The sequence below is a fragment of the Oncorhynchus masou genome, chromosome 24, assembly GCF_036934945.1.
Source record: "Oncorhynchus masou masou isolate Uvic2021 chromosome 24, UVic_Omas_1.1, whole genome shotgun sequence".
Taxonomy (NCBI): Eukaryota; Metazoa; Chordata; class Actinopteri; order Salmoniformes; family Salmonidae; genus Oncorhynchus; species Oncorhynchus masou.
Window position 1 is genome coordinate 3,135,423 of NC_088235.1, and position 20,860 is coordinate 3,156,282.

Sequence of the window (20,860 nt, forward strand, 5' to 3'; positions counted from 1 at the left end):
TCGGTATGGCTTGTCGTGTGGTTGCAGAGAGAACAGTCTATGACTTGGGGGTAGAAGCTGTCCAGGACTTGGTGCATCGGTATGGCTTGTCGTGTGGTTGCAGAGAGAACAGTCTATGACTTGGGGGTAGAAGCTGTCCAGGACTTGGTGCATCGGTATGGCTTGTCGTGTGGTTGCAGAGAGAACAGTCTATGACTTCTTGGGGGTAGAAGCTGTCCAGGACTTGGTGCATCGGTACAGCTTGTCGTGTGGTTGCAGAGAGAACAGTCTATGACTTGGGGGTAGAAGCTGTCCAGGACTTGGTGCATCGGTATGGCTTGTCGTGTGGTTGCAGAGAGAACAGTCTATGACTTGGGGGTAGAAGCTGTCCAGGACTTGGTGCATCGGTATGGCTTGTCGTGTGATTGCAGAGAGAACAGTCTATGACTTGGGGGTAGAAGCTGTTCAGGACTTGGTGCATCGGTACAGCTTGTCGTGTGGTTGCAGAGAGAACAGTCTATGACTTGGGGGTAGAAGCTGTCCAGGACTTGGTGCATCGGTACCACTTGTCGTGTGGTTGCAGAGAGAACAGTCTATGACTTGGGGGTAGAAGCTGTCCAGGACTTGGTGCATCGGTATGGCTTGTCGTGTGATTGCAGAGAGAACAGTCTATGACTTGGGAGTAGAAGCTGTCCAGGACTTGGTGCATCGGTACGGCTTGTCGTGTGGTTGCAGAGAGAACAGTCTATGACGTGGGGGTAGAAGCTGTCCAGGACTTGGTGCATCGGTACCGCTTGTCGTGTGGTTGCAGAGAGAACAGTCTATGACTTGGGGGTAGAAGCTGTCCAGGACTTGGTGCATCGGTACAGCTTGTCGTGTGGTTGCAGAGAGAACAGTCTATGACTTGGGGGTAGAAGCTGTTCCCGGACTTGGTGCATCGGTACAGCTTGTCGTGTGGTTGCAGAGAGAACAGTCTATGACTTGGGGGTAGAAGCTGTCCAGGACTTGGTGCATCGGTACAGCTTGTCGTGTGATTGCAGAGAGAACAGTCTATGACTTGGGGGTAGAAGCTGTCCAGGACTTGGTGCATCGGTATGGCTTGTCGTGTGGTTGCAGAGAGAACAGTCTATGACTTGGGGGTAGAAGCTGTCCAGGACTTGGTGCATCGGTACGGCTTGTCGTGTGGTTGCAGAGAGAACAGTCTATGACTTGGGGGTAGAAGCTGTCCAGGACTTGGTGCATCGGTACGGCTTGTCGTGTGGTTGCAGAGAGAACAGTCTATGACTTGGGGGTAGAAGCTGTCCAGGACTTGGTGCATCGGTACGGCTTGTCGTGTGGTTGCAGAGAGAACAGTCTATGACTTGGGGGTAGAAGCTGTCCAGGACTTGGTGCATTGGTACAGCTTGTCGTGTGGTTGCAGAGAGAACAGTCTATGACTTGGGGGTAGAAGCTGTCCAGGACTTGGTGCATCGGTACGGCTTGTCGTGTGGTTGCAGAGAGAACAGTCTATGACTTGGGGGTAGAAGCTGTCCAGGACTTGGTACATCGGTACAGCTTGTCGTGTGGTTGCAGAGAGAACAGTCTATGACTTGGGGGTAGAAGCTGTCCAGGACTTGGTGCATCGGTACGGCTTGTCGTGTGGTTGCAGAGAGAACAGTCTATGGCTTGGGGGTAGAAGCTGTCCAGGACTTGGTGCATTGGTACAGCTTGTCGTGTGGTTGCAGAGAGAACAGTCTATGACTTGGGGGTAGAAGCTGTCCAGGACTTGGTGCATCGGTATGGCTTGTCGTGTGGTTGCAGAGAGAACAGTCTATGACTTGGGGGTAGAAGCTGTCCAGGACTTGGTGCATCGGTACAGCTTGTCGTGTGGTTGCAGAGAGAACAGTCTATGACTTGGGGGTAGAAGCTGTCCAGGACTTGGTGCATCGGTACGGCTTGTCGTGTGGTTGCAGAGAGAACAGTCTATGACTTGGGGGTAGAAGCTGTCCAGGACTTGGTGCATCGGTACAGCTTGTCGTGTGGTTGCAGAGAGAACAGTCTATGACTTGGGGGTAGAAGCTGTCCAGGACTTGGTGCATCAGTATGGCTTGTCGTGTGGTTGCAGAGAGAACAGTCTATGACTTGGGGGTAGAAGCTGTCCAGGACTTGGTGCATCGGTACAGCTTGTCGTGTGGTTGCAGAGAGAACAGTCTATGACTTGGGGGTAGAAGCTGTCCAGAACTTGGTGCATCGGTACGGCTTGTCGTGTGGTTGCAGAGAGAACAGTCTATGACGTGGGGGTAGAAGCTGTCCAGGACTTGGTGCATCGGTACGGCTTGTCGTGTGGTTGCAGAGAGAACAGTCTATGACTTGGGGGTAGAAGCTGTTCCCGGACTTGGTGCATCGGTACCACTTGTCGTGTGGTTGCAGAGAGAACAGTCTATGACTTGGGGGTAGAAGCTGTTCCCGGACTTGGTGCATTGGTACCACTTGAAACATGTAGGTATTACAGACTGAGTGAGGGAGAGGTTGAAGTCACGTGCCAGCTGGTCAGCGCATGCTCTGAGCACACATTCTGGTAATGTGTCTTGTGAATGGTAACATGTTTAAAAGTCTTAGTCACATCGGCTATGGAGAGCGAGATTACACATTCACCTGGAACAGCGGGTCATCTAATGCATGGTTCAGCATTGCTTAGCTCGAAGCGGACATAGAAGGCATTTAGCTCGTCTGGTGGGTTCGCGTCACTGGCCAGTTCACGGCTGGGTTGCCCTTTGTGATACGTGAAGCCCTGCCACATCCGACGAGGGTCAAAGCAGGCGATATCAGGATTCAATATTAGTCCTGTATTGATACTTTGCCTGTTTGATTGCTCGTCGGAAGTCGTAACGGGATTTCTTATAAGAGTCCGGCTTAGTGTCCTTGAAAGCAGCAGCTCCAGCCTTTAGCTCAGCATGGATGTTGCCTGTAATCCATGGCTTCTGGTTGGGATATGTACATACGGTCATTGTGGGGACGATGTCATCGATGCACTTATTAGTGCAGTAAGACAGACTAACACATAGGGTGGTGTAGGCAGTAGGACAGACTAACACATAGGGTGGTGTAGACAGTAGGACAGACATAGGGTGGTGTAGACAGTAGGACAGACTAACACATAGGGTGGTGTAGACAGTAAGACAGACTAACACATAGGGTGGTGTAGACAGTAGGACAGACTAACACATAGGGTGGTGTAGACAGTAGGACAGACTAACACATAGGGTGGTGTAGACAGTAGGACAGACATAGGGTGGAGTAGACAGTAGGACAGACATAGGGTGGAGTAGACAGTAGGACAGACATAGGGTGGTGTAGACAGTAGGACAGACATAGGGTGGGGTAGACTGTAGGACAGACTAACACATAGGGTGGGGTAGACAGTAGGACAGACACAGGGTGGTGTAGACAGTAGGACAGACATAGGGTGGTGTAGACAGTAGGACAGACTAACACATAGGGTGGTGTAGACAGTAGGACAGACATAGGGTGGTGTAGACAGTAGGACAGACTAACACATAGGGTGGGGTAGACAGTAGGACAGACTAACACATAGGGTGGTGTAGACAGTAGGACAGACATAGGGTGGTGTAGACAGTAGGACAGACATAGGGTGGTGTAGACAGTAGGACAGACATAGGGTGGGGTAGACAGTAGGACAGACTAACACATAGGGTGGTGTAGACAGTAGGACAGACATAGGGTGGTGTAGACAGTAGGACAGACATAGGGTGGTGTAGACAGTAGGACAGACATAGGGTGGTGTAGACAGTCATTTTGAGTAGACAGTACACACACTGACCTTCCCAAACCTCAAAGTCCTTGAAGGCCAGTTCCGACCCTGAGTGGTCCAGGAGCACCTCTCCGTTGTGGGTGAACATCATGGTGTGTTCGTTCAGATCGACCATACAGCCCACCACGTCCCCTGGACCCCACGACCTGCCGAAGTGCTCGTTACCCTGGTGCCACAGCTGGGCCTGGAACACACACAGGGATATAGTATTCAGACCCCTTCCCGTTTTCCACATTGTGTTACATTACAGCCTTATTCTAACATGTATTAAATAAAATACAAATCCTCAACAATCTACACACAATACACCATAATAACAAAGTGAAAACAGGGACCTCATTTACATAAGTATTCAGACCCTTTGCTACGAGACTCTAAATTGAGCTCAGGTGCATCCTGTTTCCATTGAGCATCCTTGAGATGTTTCTACAACTTGGAGTCCACCTGTGGTAAATTATATTGATTGGACATGATTTGGAAAGACACAGACATGTCTATATAAGGTCCCACAGTTGACAGTGATATTATTTGGAAAGGCACACACCTGTCTATATAAGGTCCCACAGTTGACAGTGATATTATTTGGAAAGGCACACACCTGTCTATATAAGGTCCCACAGTTGACAGTGATATTATTTGGAAAGGAACACACCTGTCTATATAAGGTCCCACAGTTGACAGTGATATTATTTAAAAGGCACACACCTGTCTATATAAGGTCCCACAGTTGACAGTGAATGTCAGAGCAAAAACCAAGTAATGAGGTCAAAGGAATTGTCAGAAGAGCTCCGAGACAGGATTGTGTACCAAAACATTTCTGCAGCATTGAAGGTCCCCAAGAGCACAGTGGCCTCCATCATTCTTAAATGGAAGAAGTTTGGAACCACCAAGACTCTTCCTAGAGCTGGCCACCCGGACAAACTGAACAATCGGGGAGAAGGGCCTTGGTCAGGGAGGAGACCAAGAACCCAATGGTCACTCTGACAGAGCTCCAGAGTTCCTCTGTGGAGATGGGAGAACTCTCCCTCTCTGCACCCCTCCTCCCTCTTTCTCTCTCTCACTCCCCCCACTCCCTCTCCATCCCCCTCCCTCTCCACCCCCCACTCCCTCTCCATCCCCCCTCCCTCTCCACCCCCCACTCCCCCCCACTCCCTCTCCATCCCCTCTCCCTCTCCACTCCCCCACTCCCTCTCCACCCCCCTCCCTCTCCACCCCCCACTCCCTCTCCACCCCCCACTCCCTCTCCACCCCCCCACTCCCCCCACTCCCTCTCCACCCCCACTCCCTCTCCACCCTCTCCACCCCCCTCTCCACCCCCACCCCTCTCCCCCCCCCCACTCCCTCTCCACCCCACCTCCCTCTCCACCCCCCCACTCCCCCCCCACTCCCTCTCCACCCCCCCCCCTCTCCACCCCCCCCCACTCCCTCTCCACCCCCCCCCTCCCTCCCCCCACTCCCTCTCCACCCCCACCCCCCCCCACCACTCCCTCTCCACCCCCCCCCCCCCCCACTCCCTCTCCACATTATACTATAATTACATGGAGAGTCCTTGAATCCTCAATCAGCCAACGCATTCAGTCTATTTCCAGTCCCACAATGTACTGGCTCCCCCTCCACTCCGTCCCACACACACACACTTCTACGTGACCTCTCATCGTCCTCTCGCAGAGCAGAAATAGCTCCCCCCTCTCCCACCTGATTCTGTACGTGATCCCAAATGGCACCCTGTTCCCTCTGTAGTGCATTACGTTTTGACCAGGATCCATAGGGCTCTGACCAAAATTAGTGCACTACATAGGGAATAGGGTGCCATTTGGTTTTGCACACAGAGCTGTGATGTGAGTCACTCAGGGCCTCATCATCGGCTGCTCTCTGCCCACTGAGAGAGAGAGAGAAGGGAAGTCCAATGAATGGGCTGCTGCACAGTCACTACAGGAGATCTTTCTAGAGCCCAGTTTAATTGTGTATAAGTGCTTTTTTTAAATGATCTCTAAATGATTAAACTAGAGAGAAATACAGTGAGTGTACAAAACATTAGGAACCCCTTCCTAATATTTGAGTTGCCCCCACCTCCATCAGAACAGCCTGGATTCGTCGGGTCATGGACTCTACAAGGTGTCTGAAAGAGTGACACAGGGGATGCTGGTCCATGTTGACTCTACAAGGTGTCTGAAAGAGTGACACAGGGGATGCTGGTCCATGTTGACTCTACAAGGTGTCTTAAAGAGTGACACAGGGGATGCTGGTCCATGTTGACTCTACAAGGTGTCTTAAAGAGTGACACAGGGGATGCTGGTCCATGTGGACTCTACAAGGTGTCTTAAAGAGTGACACAGGGGATGCTGGTCCATGTTGACTCTACAAGGTGTTTTAAAGAGTGACACAGGGGATGCTGGTCCATGTGGACTCTACAAGGTGTCTTAAAGAGTGACACAGGGGATGCTGGTCCATGTGGACTCTACAAGGTGTCTTAAAGAGTGACACAGGGGATGCTGGTCCATGTGGACTCTACAAGGTGTCTTAAAGAGTGACACAGGGGATGCTGGTCCATGTTGACTCTACAAGGTGTCTGAAAGAGTGACACATGGGATGCTGGTCCATGTGGACTCTACAAGGTGTCTTAAAGAGTGACACATGGGATGCTGGTCCATGTGGACTCTACAAGGTGTCTTAAAGAGTGACACAGGGGATGCTGGTCCATGTTGACTCTACAAGGTGTCTTAAAGAGTGACACAGGGGATGCTGGTCCATGTGGACTCTACAAGGTGTCTTAAAGAGTGACACAGGGGATGCTGGTCCATGTGGACTCTACAAGGTGTCTTAAAGAGTGGCACAGGGGATGCTGGTCCATGTGGACTCTACAAGGTGTCTTAAAGAGTGACACAGGGGATGCTGGTCCATGTGGACTCTACAAGGTGTCTTAAAGAGTGACACAGGGGATGCTGGTCCATGTGGACTCTACAAGGTGTCTGAAAGAGTGACACAGGGGATGCTGGTCCATGTGGACTCTACAAGGTGTCTGAAAGAGTGACACAGGGGATGCTGGTCCATGTTGACTCCAATGCTTCCCCAACAGTTTTGTCAAGGTGGCCGGATGTCCTTTGGGTGGTGGACCATTCTTGATACACTCAGGGAAACTGTTGAGTGGAAAAAAACAGCAGCGTTGCAGTTCTTGACACAAACCGGTGCCCCTGGACCCTACTACCACACCCTGTTCAAAGGAGGTTAAATATTCCTCTCCTTCATCTACACTGATTGAAGTGGATTTAACAAGTGACATCAATAAGGGATCATAGCTTTCACCTGGATTGTTACCACTCTACTTTCCCCTGACTCCACATGTTACTACATGAGACAAGCTGATGTCCTGACCCCGTCCACCAGGGGGAAGCACTCCTCTTTATAACCTCAGATTGGTGATGGTGCCATCAAACGTTATAGTACTGATGATTTAGGGGGTCGCAGGACTTAGAACGCAGATATCATTTACTTCCTCAAATGACAATAGATATTGAAAAAAATCACAATGCTTCACAATGTAGCTGGCTGTCTTCTACAACCTCTATTTCTTCTACAAGCTGTCCTGACGGAAACACTATTTCCAGTTTCCAGGTGTTACGTTTCAACAGCAAGTACAGCCTAATCAATACAATCTATTACCACATGTCAAAACAACAGGGGTTTTGGTGCTTGTGCAGTTTATACGGTGTTTATAAGGTGTTTATAAGGTGCTTATAAGGGTGCAGACGTTAGTTCAGTTAGTTAGTTCAGTTAGTCAGTCTAGTTTTAATACACATGTGGATGAGTTGTCAACGAACGTGAATTCAACAAAATAATTCACCATGCCATTGGAATTAGGCTAAAAGTTGGGTGAAAACAACAACTACAACTAAATAACGTTGATGACTTTTTGCTAATCCAATCAGATGTGTTTGTTGAATAATGTGATTAATTCAACCAGTTTGTGGGTTGTTTCAAAAGTCATAGGATCACTGCTGTTATCGTTGTCGTTGTTATTGTTGTTGTTGTTGTTATTGTTGTTGTACATTCAGAAAGTATTCTTACTCCTTAATCCACATGTTGTTGTGTTAGACTAAATTAAAAATTATTTAAAAATAAAATTCTCACTAATTTACACACAACATAATGAAAGAGTGAAAACATTTTTTTTTTAGACATGGATTTAGACATGGACAGGATTTATTTTGAGAGCACATGCTCTTACAATGGAAAACTATGAGTCCTATGCATTTCTGGCTCCCAGATTGCAATTCCTATGGCTTCCACTAGATGTCAACAGTCTTTGTTCAAGGTTTCAGGCTTGTTTCTTCCCAAACGAAGAAGAATTTTGAGTTTTGGTAGGGGGAGTCTGAGTTAGAAATCAGACTTTTGTCACACGACAAAAGGATGTGCTCATTTAGCTTTTCTATTGGGTTTTCTATTGAACATAATTCTTTCCGTATGAAATAGTATAGTTTAATTACATTTTAGGGTATCCGAGGATTAAGTAGAAAAGTATTTTGACTTGTTTTAACTAAGTTTAGGAGTAACTTTTTGGATACCTTTCTCTGCATGTTGAATGAGTGGATTACTCAAATCGAGGGCGCCAACTCAACTGACCTTTTGGGATATAAAGAAGGATTTTATCTCACAAAACGACCATGCATGTTGTAGCTGGGACCCTTTGGATGACAAATCAGAGGAAGATTTTCAAAAAAGTAAGTGAATATTTAATAGCACTTTGTGATTTTACGAAGCCTGTGTTGGTTTTGATGTAAGGCTCCGTCTTCAAACAATCGCATGGCATGCTTTCGCTGTAAAGCCTATTGTAAATCGGACAATGCAGTTAGATTAACAAGAATTTAAGCTTTTAACCAATATAAGACACTTGTATGTACCTTGATGTTTAATATCGTTAATGTTTATGATTATTTATTTGAATTGCAGCCCTCCAATTTTGCGGGAAGTTGTCGAGAGGTGTCCTGCTGATTAAGTATTCACACCCCTGAGTCAATACTTTGTAGAAGCACCTTTGGCAGCAATTACAGCTGTGAGTGGGTAATTCTCTAAGAGTGATTACAGCTGTGAGTGTGTAATTCTCTAAGAGCGATTACAGCTGTGAGTGGGTAATTCTCTAAGAGTGATTACAGCTGTGAGTGGGTAATTCTCTAAGAGCGATTACAGCTGTGAGTCTTTCTGGGTAATTCTCTAAGAGTGATTACAGCTGTGAGTCTTTCTGGGTCATTCTCTAAGAGTGATTACAGCTATAAGTCTTTCTGGGTAATTCTCTAAGAGTGATTACAGCTGTGAGTCTTTCTGGGTCATTCTCTAAGAGTGATTACAGCTATAAGTCTTTCTGGGTCATTCTCTAAGAGTGATTACAGCTATATGTCTTTCTGGGTCATTCTCTAAGAGTGATTACAGCTGTGAGTCTTTCTAGGTCATTCTCTAAGAGTGATTACAGCTGTGAGTCTTTCTGGGTCATTCTCTAAGTGTGATTACAGCTGTGAGTCTTTCTGGGTCATTCTCTAAGAGTGATTACAGCTATAAGTCATTCTGGGTCATTCTCTAAGAGCGATTACAGCTGTGAGTCTTTCTGGGTCATTCTCTAAGAGTGATTACAGCTATAAGTCTTTCTGGGTCATTCTCTAAGAGTGATTATAGCTATAAGTCTTTCTGGGTAATTCTCTAAGAGCGATTACAGCTATAAGTCATTCTGGGTACGTCTCTAAGAGCGATTACAGCTGTGAGTCTTTCTGGGTCATTCTCTAAGAGTGATTACAGCTGTGAGTCTTTCTGGGTCATTCTCTAAGAGTGATTGCAGCTATAAGTCTTTCTGGGTAATTCTCTAAGAGTGATTACAGCTGTGAGTCTTTCTGGGTGATTCTCTAAGAGTGATTACAGCTGTGAGTCTTTCTGGGTCATTCTCTAAGAGTGATTATAGCTATAAGTCTTTCTGGGTAATTCTCTAAGAGCGATTACAGCTATAAGTCATTCTGGGTATGTCTCTAAGAGCGATTACAGCTGTGAGTCTTTCTGGGTCATTCTCTAAGAGTGATTACAGCTGTCAGTCTTTCTGGGTACGTCTCTAAGAGCGATTACAGCTATAAGTCATTCTGGGTACGTCTCTAAGAGCGATTACAGCTATAAGTCATTCTGGGTACGTCTCTAAGAGCGATTACAGCTATAAGTCATTCTGGGTACGTCTCTAAGAGCGATTACAGCTGTGAGTCTTTCTGGGTCATTCTCTAAGAGTGATTACAGCTATAAGTCTTTCTGGGTCATTCTCTAAGAGCGATTACAGCTATAAGTCATTCTGGGTACGTCTCTAAGAGCGATTACAGCTGTGAGTCATTCTGGGTCATTCTCTAAGAGCGATTACAGCTGTGAGTCATTCTGGGTTCGTCTCTAAGAGCGATTACAGCTGTGAGTCTTTCTGGGTCATTCTCTAAGAGCGATTACAGCTGTGAGTCTTTCTCTAAGAGTGATTACAGCTGTGAGTCTTTCTGGGTACGTCTCTAAGAGTGATTACAGCTGTGAGTCATTCTGGGTACGTCTCTAAGAGCGATTACATCTGTGAGTCATTCTGGGTACGTCTCTAAGAGCGATTACAGTTGTGAGTCTTTCTGGGTCATTCTCTAAGAGCGATTACAGCTGTGAGTCTTTCTGGGTCATTCTCTAAGAGTGATTACAGCTATAAGTCTTTCTGGGTCATTCTCTAAGAGCGATTACAGCTGTGAGTCTTTCTGGGTACGTCTCTAAGAGCGATTACAGCTGTGAGTCTTTCTGGGTACGTCTCTAAGAGCGATTACAGCTGTGAGTCTTTCTGGGTCATTCTCTAAGAGCGATTACAGCTGTGAGTCATTCTGGGTACGTCTCTAAGAGTGATTACAGCTATAAGTCTTTCTGGGTCATTCTCTAAGAGCGATTACAGCTGTGAGTCATTCTGGGTACGTCTCTAAGAGCGATTACAGCTGTGAGTCTTTCTCTAAGATCTTTCCACACCTGAATTGTGCAACATTTTCCCTATTATTCTATTCAAAGTTCTTCAAGCTCTTGAAGGTGAATTCATCTGGATAAGAGCTTCTGCTAAATGACTTAAATGTAATGTAAATGTTGTCAAATTGGTTGTTGATCATTGCAAGACAACCACTTTCAAGTCTTGTCATAGATTGTCACGTAGATTTAAGCCAAAACTGTAACCCTCTCAGGAACATAGGTTATCGTCTTGCTGAAAGGTGAATTCATCTCCCAGTGTCTGGTGGAAAGCAGACTGAAGCAGGTTTTCCTCTAGGATGTTGTCTTTGTGGTTGAATCTGTGTTTGAAATTCACTGCTGGACTGATAATTGTATGTGTGAAGTACAGAGATCAGGAAGTCATTCAACTATCAGGTTAAACACTATTATTGCACACAGAGTGAGTCCGTGTAACATATCATATGACTTGTTAATAAGCACATATGAACTCCTAGGTATATTATACTGACCGACTCTAGACATGTCAGCTTCTCATTTATACTGACTGACTCTAGACATGTCAGCTTCTCATTTATACTGACTGACTCTAGACCTGGCAGCTTCTCATTTATACTGACTGACTCTAGACATGTCAGCTTCTCATTTATACTGACTGACTCTAGACATGTCAGCTTCTCATTTATACTGACTGACTCTAGACATGTCAGCTTCTCATTTATACTGACTGACTCTAGACATGTCAGCTTCTCATTTATACTGACCGACTCTAGACATGTCAGCTTCTCATTTATACTGACTGACTCTAGACATGTCAGCTTCTCATTTATACTGACTGACTCTAGACATGGCAGCTTCTCATTTATACTGACTGACTCTAGACATGGCAGCTTCTCATTTATACTGACTGACTCTAGACATGTCAGCTTCTCATTTATACTGACTGACTGACTCTAGACATGTCAGCTTCTCATTTATACTGACTGACTGACTCTAGACATGTCAGCTTCTCATTTATACTGACTGACTGACTCTAGACATGTCAGCTTCTCATTTATACTGACTGACTCTAGACATGTCAGCTTCTCATTTATACTGACTGACTGACTCTAGACATGTCAGCTTCTCATTTATACTGACTGACTGACTCTAGACATGTCAGCTTCTCATTTATACTGACTGACTCTAGACATGTCAGCTTCTCATTTATACTGACTGACTCTAGACATGGCAGCTTCTCATTTATACTGACTGACTCTAGACATGTCAGCTTCTCATTTATACTGACTGACTGACTCTAGACATGTCAGCTTCTCATTTATACTGACTGACTGACTCTAGACATGTCAGCTTCTCATTTATACTGACTGACTGACTCTAGACATGTCAGCTTCTCATTTATACTGACTGACTCTAGACATGTCAGCTTCTCATTTATACTGACTGACTCTAGACATGGCAGCTTCTCATTTATACTGACTGACTGACTCTAGACATGTCAGCTTCTCATTTATACTGACTGACTGACTCTAGACATGTCAGCTTCTCATTTATACTGACTGACTGACTCTAGACATGTCAGCTTCTCATTTATACTGACTGACTGACTCTAGACATGTCAGCTTCTCATTTATACTGACTGACTCTAGACATGTCAGCTTCTCATTTATACTGACTGACTGACTCTAGACATGTCAGCTTCTCATTTATACTGACTGACTCTAGACATGTCAGCTTCTCATTTATACTGACCGACTCTAGACATGTCAGCTTCTCATTTATACTGACTGACTGACTCTAGACATGTCAGCTTCTCATTTATACTGACTGACTGACTCTAGACATGTCAGCTTCTCATTTATACTGACTGACTCTAGACATGTCAGCTTCTCATTTATACTGACTGACTCTAGACATGGCAGCTTCTCATTTATACTGACTGACTCTAGACATGTCAGCTTCTCATTTATACTGACTGACTCCAGACATGTCAGCTTCTCATTTATACTGACTGACTCTAGACATGTCAGCTTCTCATTTATACTGACTGACTCTAGACATGTCAGCTTCTCATTTATACTGACTGACTCTAGACATGTCAGCTTCTCATTTATACTGACTCTAGACATGTCAGCTTCTCATTTATACTGACTGACTCTAGACATGTCAGCTTTTCATTTTTAATTAATTTGTTAAAAAATTCTAAAAACATAATTCCAATTTGTCATTATGGGGTATTGTGGGTAGGCCACTGACACAACATCTCAACTGAATAAGGTGCTCTGATAGTTCTGTGAACACTTATGAAGGTCTGGACGTTGTAAACTTCTTCTACGTGTTGAAACATTTCTTTTAATAAACCTCAATAAACGTGTGTGGGAATTCCCGACTCACCTTGAATCCGTCGAAGACGAAGGCGTGTTGGTCAGAGCCCAGCTCCTGGTCAGGTAGACAGCCAGGCCGCGCCCAGCCGACCCTCATCTCGCCTGACGTCAGCACCTCAAACTCAAAGTACCACTTCCCAGCGTTCACACTGTACGTCTTCTCAGCTCGGAAGATACGGAACCGCTCAGCAGACACGTTACTGATGTCTGATCTGGCTGCTGGAACAACAGGGCCAGATAACATGTTACTGATGTCTGCTGGAACAACAGGGCCAGACAACATGTTACTGATGTCTGCTGGAACAACAGGGCCAGACAACATGTTACTGATGTCTGCTCTGGCTGCTGGAACAACAGGGCCAGACAACATGTTACTGATGTCTGCTGGAACAACAGGGCCAGACAACACGTTACTGATGTCTGCTCTGGCTGCTGGAACAACAGGGCCAGACAACATGTTACTGATGTCTGCTCTGGCTGCTGGAACAACAGGGCCAGACAACATGTTACTGATGTCTGCTCTGGCTGCTGGAACAACAGGGCCAGACAACATGTTACTGATGTCTGCTCTGGCTGCTGGAACAACAGGGCCAGACAACATGTTACTGATGTCTGCTGGAACAACAGGGCCAGACAACATGTTACTGATGTCTGCTCTGGCTGCTGGAACAACAGGGCCAGACAACATGTTACTGATGTCTGCTGAAACAACAGGGCCAGACAACATGTTACTGATGTCTGCTGAAACAACAGGGCCAGACAACACGTTACTGATGTCTGCTCTGGCTGCTGGAACAACAGGGCCAGATAACATGTTACTGATGTCTGCTGGAACAACAGGGCCAGACAACATGTTACTGATGTCTGCTCTGGCTGCTGGAACAACAGGGCCAGACAACATGTTACTGATGTCTGCTCTGGCTGCTGAAACAAGAGGGCCAGACAACATGTCGATGATGCCTGATGGAACAACAGGGCCAGACAACACGTCACTGATGTCTGCTGAAACAACAGGGCCAGACAACATGTTACTGATGTCTGCTCTGGCTGCTGAAACAACAGGGCCAGACAACATGTCCTGTGTGGCTCAGTCGGTAGAGCATGGCGCTTGCAACGCCAAGTGTCGTGGGTTCGATTCCCGCTGGGGCCACCCATATGTAAAAGTAGTGGCCCCAGCCGACTTGTAAGTCGTTTTGGACAAAAGCGTCTGCTAAATGGGATATATATTTATTTATATGTTACTGATGTCTGCTGGAACAACAGGGCCAGACAACATGTTAGACAACGTCTTCCTTATCTCCTCATCAACATCTTCCTCATCTCCTCATCACAACGTCTTCATTATCTCCTCATCAACATCTTCCTCATCTCCTCATCCCAATGTCTTCCTCATCTCCTCATCCCATCAGATATTTATGAACTGTTCTGGCTTAGAGAGGACCAGTGGTCTGCTCCTGTCTACCTCTCGGGACACAGTCCAACAAGAGGCCAATGCATTTGAACTGAACATCCAACAACTGGAGCTCTTTATCTACGTGGTGACGGCTTTGACTACTACCAGGGTAGTGTAATATCCTATACTATACTCTGACATTAATACACAACCTGTTGTAGGTTGGTTAACCAGGGTAATATCCTATACTATACTCTGACATTAATACACAGCTAGTGCCACAGCTATATCCACAGCTATCTCCACAGCTAGCATTGCGGCTATCTCCACAGCTAGCATCACAGCTATCTCCACAGCTAGCGTCACAGCTATCTCCACAGCTAGTGCCACAGCTATATCCACAGCTAGCACCACAGCTATCTCCACAGCTAGCATCGCGGCTATCTCCACAGCTAGCATCGCAGCTATCTCCACAGCTAGCGTCACAGCTATCTCCACAGCTAGCATCGCGGCTATCTCCACAGCTAGCATCACAGCTATCTCCACAGCTAGCGTCACAGCTATCTCCACAGCTAGCGCCACAGCTAGCGCCACAGTGAAAGCTATATTAAAATGATATTTGTCTTAGTGTGTACACAGACAACTGCTGCATGCTCCTGCAATAGAACAGTAAATACAATCATGTCACGAGGAAACAGAAATCTCCCTGTGCGTCATAAAAGCCCCTCTGAACAGACTAGTGGGTCAACACGTCATTGGGCTTATATAAGAGACTCTGTGGGGTTTTATGTGCTGTTGGGCTCTGATGAATGAGGAAGAGTAGGAGGGTATTGTCACTGTCAGGGGTAGTGGATTTAACCCAGGTCACTGATGTGGAGGGAGAGTAGGAGGGTATTGTCTCTGTCAGGGGTAGTGTATTTAACCCAGGTCACTGATGTGGAGGGTATTGTCTCTGTCAGGGGTAGTGGATTTAACCCAGGTCACTGATGTGGAGGGAGAGTAGGAGGGTATTGTCAATGTCAGGGGTAGTGGATTTAACCCAGGTCACTGATGAATGAGGGAGAGTAGGAGGGTATTGTCTCTGTCAGGGGTAGTGGATTTAACCCAGGTCACTGATGTGGAGGGAGAGTAGGAGTGTATTGTCTCTGTCAGGGGTAGTGGATTTAACCCAGGTCGCCGATGTGGAGGGAGGTGAGGTAGAGTGTTTGGACTGAACCATAAAGGAGGTGAGGGGTGTGTGAGGTAGAGTGTTTGGACTGAACCATAAAGGAGGTGATGGGTGTGTGAGGTAGAGTTTGGACTGAACCATAAAGGAGGTGATGGGTGTGTGAGGTAGAGTTTGGACTGAACCATAAAGGAGGTCAGGGGTGTGTGTGTGCTTTGACTGTACCATGGTCCTGATCCGGAGCCTCCAGGTTGTATCCGTACCCCAGCAGGGTGCGGACAGCCTCCCTCAGACTGTCCTTGTTGGACTTCTTGGTCCTCTCGTCCAGCAGAGTGTACGGAACCAAGCGGGGGTTCCTACGATTCTTCACATCCTTCACAAGGAAGGGGGAGATAGTTAGGACTTCATAAACACACTAAACTAAAGAAGATGAGTTGGGACTTCATAAACACACTGACCAAAAGAAGAGGAGTTAGGACTTCATAAACACACTGACCTAAATAAGAGGAGTTAGGACTTAATAAACACACTGACCTAAAGAAGAGGAGTTAGGACTTCATAAACACACTGACCTAAAGAAGAGGAGTTAGGACTTCATAAACACACTGACCTAAAGAAGATGAGGACTTCATAAACACACTGACCTAAAGAAGAGGAGGACTTCATAAACACACTGACCTAAAGAAGAGGAATTAGGACTTCATAAACACACTGACCTAAATAAGAGGAGTTAGGACTTCATAAACACACTGACCTAAAGAAGAGGAGTTAGGACTTCATAAACACACTGACCTAAATAAGAGGAGGACTTCATAAACACACTGACCTAATGAAGAGGAGGACTTCATAAACACACTGGCCTAAAGAAGATGAGTTAGGACTTCATAAACACACTGAACTAAAGAAGAGGAGTTAGGACTTCATAAACACACTGACCTAAAGAAGAGGAGTTAGGACTTCATAAACACACTAAACTAAAGAAGGTGAGTTGGGACTTCATAAACACACTGACCTAAAGAAGAGGAGTTAGGACTTCATAAACACACTGACCTAAATAAGAGGAGTTAGGACTTCATAAACACACTGACCTAAAGAAGAGGAGTTAGGACTTCATAAACACACTGACCTAAAGAAGAGGAGTTAGGACTTCATAAACACACTGACCTAAAGAAGATGAGGACTTCATAAACACACTGACCTAAAGAAGAGGAGGACTTCATAAACACACTGACCTAAAGAAGAGGAGTTAGGACTTCATAAACACACTGACCTAAAGAAGAGGAGTTAGGACTTCATAAACACACTAAACTAAAGAAGATGCGTTGGGACTTCATAAACACACTGACCTAAAGAAGAGGAGATAGGACTTCATAAACACACTGACCTAAATAAGAGGAGTTATGACTTCATAAACACACTGACCTAAAGAAGAGGAGTTAGGACTTCATAAACACACTGACCTAAAGAAGAGGAGTTAGGACTTCATAAACACACTGACCTAAAGAAGAGGAGTTAGGACTTCATAAACACACTGACCTAAAGAAGATGTGGACTTCATAAACACACTGACCTAAATAAGAGGAGTTAGGACTTCATAAACACACTGACCTAAAGAAGAGGAGTTAGGACTTCATAAACACACTGACCTAAAGAAGAGGAGTTAGGACTTCATAAACACACTGAACTAAAGAAGAGGAGTTAGGACTACATAAACACACTGACCTAAAGAAGAGGAGGACTTCATAAACACACTGAACTAAAGAAGAGGAGTTAGGACTTCATAAACACACTGACCTAAAGAAGAGGAGTTAAGACTTCATAAACACACTGACCTAAAGAAGAGGAGTTAGGCCTTCATAAACACACTGACGTAAAGAAGAGGAGTTAGGACTTCATAAACACACTGACCTAAAGAAGAGGAGGACTTCATAAACACACTGACCTAAAGAAGAGGAGTTAGGACTTCATAAACACACTGACCTAAAGAAGAGGAGGACTTCATAAACACACTGACCTAAAGAAGAGGAGTTAGGACTTCATAAACACACTGACCTAAAGAAGAGGAGTTAGGACTTCATAAACACACTGACCTAAAGAAGAAGAGGACTTCATAAACACACTGAACTAAAGAAGAGGAGTTAGGACTTCAAAAACACACTGACCTAAAGAAGAGGAGGACTTCATAAACATATCAGAAAGATAAGTACCCTTAGTTGTATTGAGTTCTACCCTGCAAGTCATTGGATGTGTGTTCACTACGTGTATCTCTAACTTTATAAACGCAAAGGCAAATATGGAAGGCCTTACCCCTCTCACCAGACTAACCCTAACCCCCTCTAAAACAATATATACACCATTCTAACTCTAACCCACTCTAAAACAATATATACACCAGCCTAACCCCCTCTAAAACAATATATACACCAGACTAACCCTAATCCCCTCTAAAACAATATATGTACCAGACTAACCCTAACCCCCTCTAAAACAATATATACACCAGACTAACCCTAACCCTCTCTAAAACAATATATACACCAGACTAACCCTAACCCACTCTAAAACAATATATACACCAGCCTAACCCTAACCCCCTCTAAAACAATATATACACCAGACTAACCCTAACCCCCTCTAAAACAATATATACACCAGACTAACCCTAACCCCCTCTAAAACAATATATGCACCAGACTAACCCTAACCCCCTCTAAAACAACATATACACCAGACTAACCCTAATCCCCTCTAAAACAATATATACACCAGACGAACCCTAACCCCCTCTAAAACAATATATACACCAGACGAACCCTAACCCCCTCTAAAACAATATATACACCAGAGTAACCCTAACCCCATCTAAAACAATATATGAACCAGACTAACCCAAACCCCCTCTAAAACAATATATACACCAGACTAACCCTAACCCCCTCTAAAACAATATATACACCAGACTAACCCTAACCCCCTCTAAAACAATATATACACCAGCCTAACCCTATCCCCCTCTAAAACAATATATACACCAGACTAACCCTAACCCCCTCTAAAACAATATATACACCAGACTAACCCTAACCCCCTCTAAAACAATATATACACCAGCCTAACCCTAACCCCCTCTAAAACAATATATACACCAGCCTAACCCTAACCCCCTCTAAAACAATATATACACCAGACTAACCCTAACCCCCTCTAAAACAATATATACACCAGACTAACCCTAACCCCCTCTAAAACAATATATACACCAAACTAACTCTAACCCCCTCTAAAACAATATATACACCAGACTAACCCTAACCCCCTCTAAAACAATATATACACCAGACTAACCCTAACCCCCTCTAAAACAATATATACACCAGACGAACCCTAACCCCCTCTAAAACAATATATACACCAGACAAACCCTAACCCCCTCTAAAACAACATATACACCATACTAACCCTAACCCCCTCTCAAACAATGTATACACCAGACTAACCCTAACCCCCTCTAAAACAATATATGCACCAGCCTAACCCCCTCTAAAACAATATATACACCATACAAACCCTAACCCCCTCTCAAACAGTGGATACACCAGACTAACCCTAACCCCCTCTAAAACAATATATACACCATACTAACCCTAACCCCCTCTAAAACAATATATACACCAAACCCTAACTTCCTCTAAAACAATATATACACCAGACTAACCCAAATCCCCTCTAAAACAATATATACACCAGAGTAACCCTAACCCCCTCTAAAACAATATATACACTAGACTAACCCTAACCCCCTCTAAAACAATGGATACACCAGACTAACCCTAACCCCCTCTAAAACAATGGATACACCAGACTAACCCTAACCCCCTCTAAAACAATATATACACCAGACTAACCCTAACCCCCTCTAAAACAATATATACAACAGCCTAACCCTAACCTCTAGACTTGCTCTGTACCAGACTAAAGCCTACCTATATTTCTCCATGACAACCATAGACTGTTGTGGTTCCACTACCAGGACTGGTTCCACTACCAGGACAATTCTCAGGACTTTTAACAGCATGTGTCTTAACACACTTGATGAATAACCCTGACAGCTGTAATCCTGCATGTAGCAGTCTTACCAGTCATCCCCTCTCCTTCTTACCAGTCATCCCCTCTCCTTCTTACCAGTCATCCCCTCTCCTTCCTACCAGTCATCCCCTCTCCTTCTTACCAGTCATCCCCTCTCCTTCCTACCAGTCATCCCCTCTCCTTCCTACCAGTCATCCCCTCTCCTTCCTACCAGTCATCCCCTCTCCTTCCTACCAGTCATCCCCTCTCCTTCCTACCAGTCATCCCCTCTCCTTCTTACCAGTCATCCCCTCTCCTTCTTACCAGTCATCCTCTCCTTCCGACCAGTCATCCCCTCTCCTTCCTACCAGTCATCCTCTCTCCTTCCTACCAGTCATCCCCTCTCCTTCCTACCAGTCATCCCCTCTCCTTCTTACCAGTCATCCCCTCTCCTTCCTACCAGTCATCCCCTCTCCTTCCTACCAGTCATCCCCTCTCCTTCCTACCAGTCATCCCCTCTCCTTCCTACCAGTCATCCCCTCTCCTTCCTACCAGTCATCCCCTCTCCTTCCTACCAGTCATCCCCTCTCCTTCTTACCAGTCATCCCCTCTCCTTCTTACCAGTCATCCTCTCCTTCCGACCAGTCATCCCCTCTCCTTCCTACCAGTCATCCTCTCTCCTTCCTACCAGTCATCCCCTCTCCTTCCTAACAGTCATCCCTTCTCCTCCCTACCAGTCATCCCTTCTCCTCCCTACCAGTCATCCCCTCTCCTTCCTACCAGTCATCCCCTCTCCTCCCTACCAGTCATCCCTTCTCCTCCCTACCAGTCATCCCCTCTCCTCCCTACCAGTCATCCCCTCTCCTTCCTACCAGTCATCCCCTCTCCTTCCTACCAGTCATCCCCTCTCCTTCCTACCAGTCATCCCCTCTCCTTCCTAACAGTCATCCCCTCTCCTTCCTACCAGTCATCCCCTCTCCTTCCTACAAGTCATCCCCTCTCCTTCTTACCAGTCATCCCCTCTCCTTCCTACCAGTCATCCCCTCTCCTTCCTACCAGTCATCCCCTCTCCTCCCTACCAGTCATCC

General features: G+C 45.7%; 1 pseudogene; it reads right to left on the reverse strand.

The window, feature by feature from the left end:
- The window catches only part of LOC135513362 (ryanodine receptor 2-like), a 358,078-nt pseudogene that overhangs the window by 277,878 nt on the left and 59,340 nt on the right, over nt 1-20,860 (reverse strand).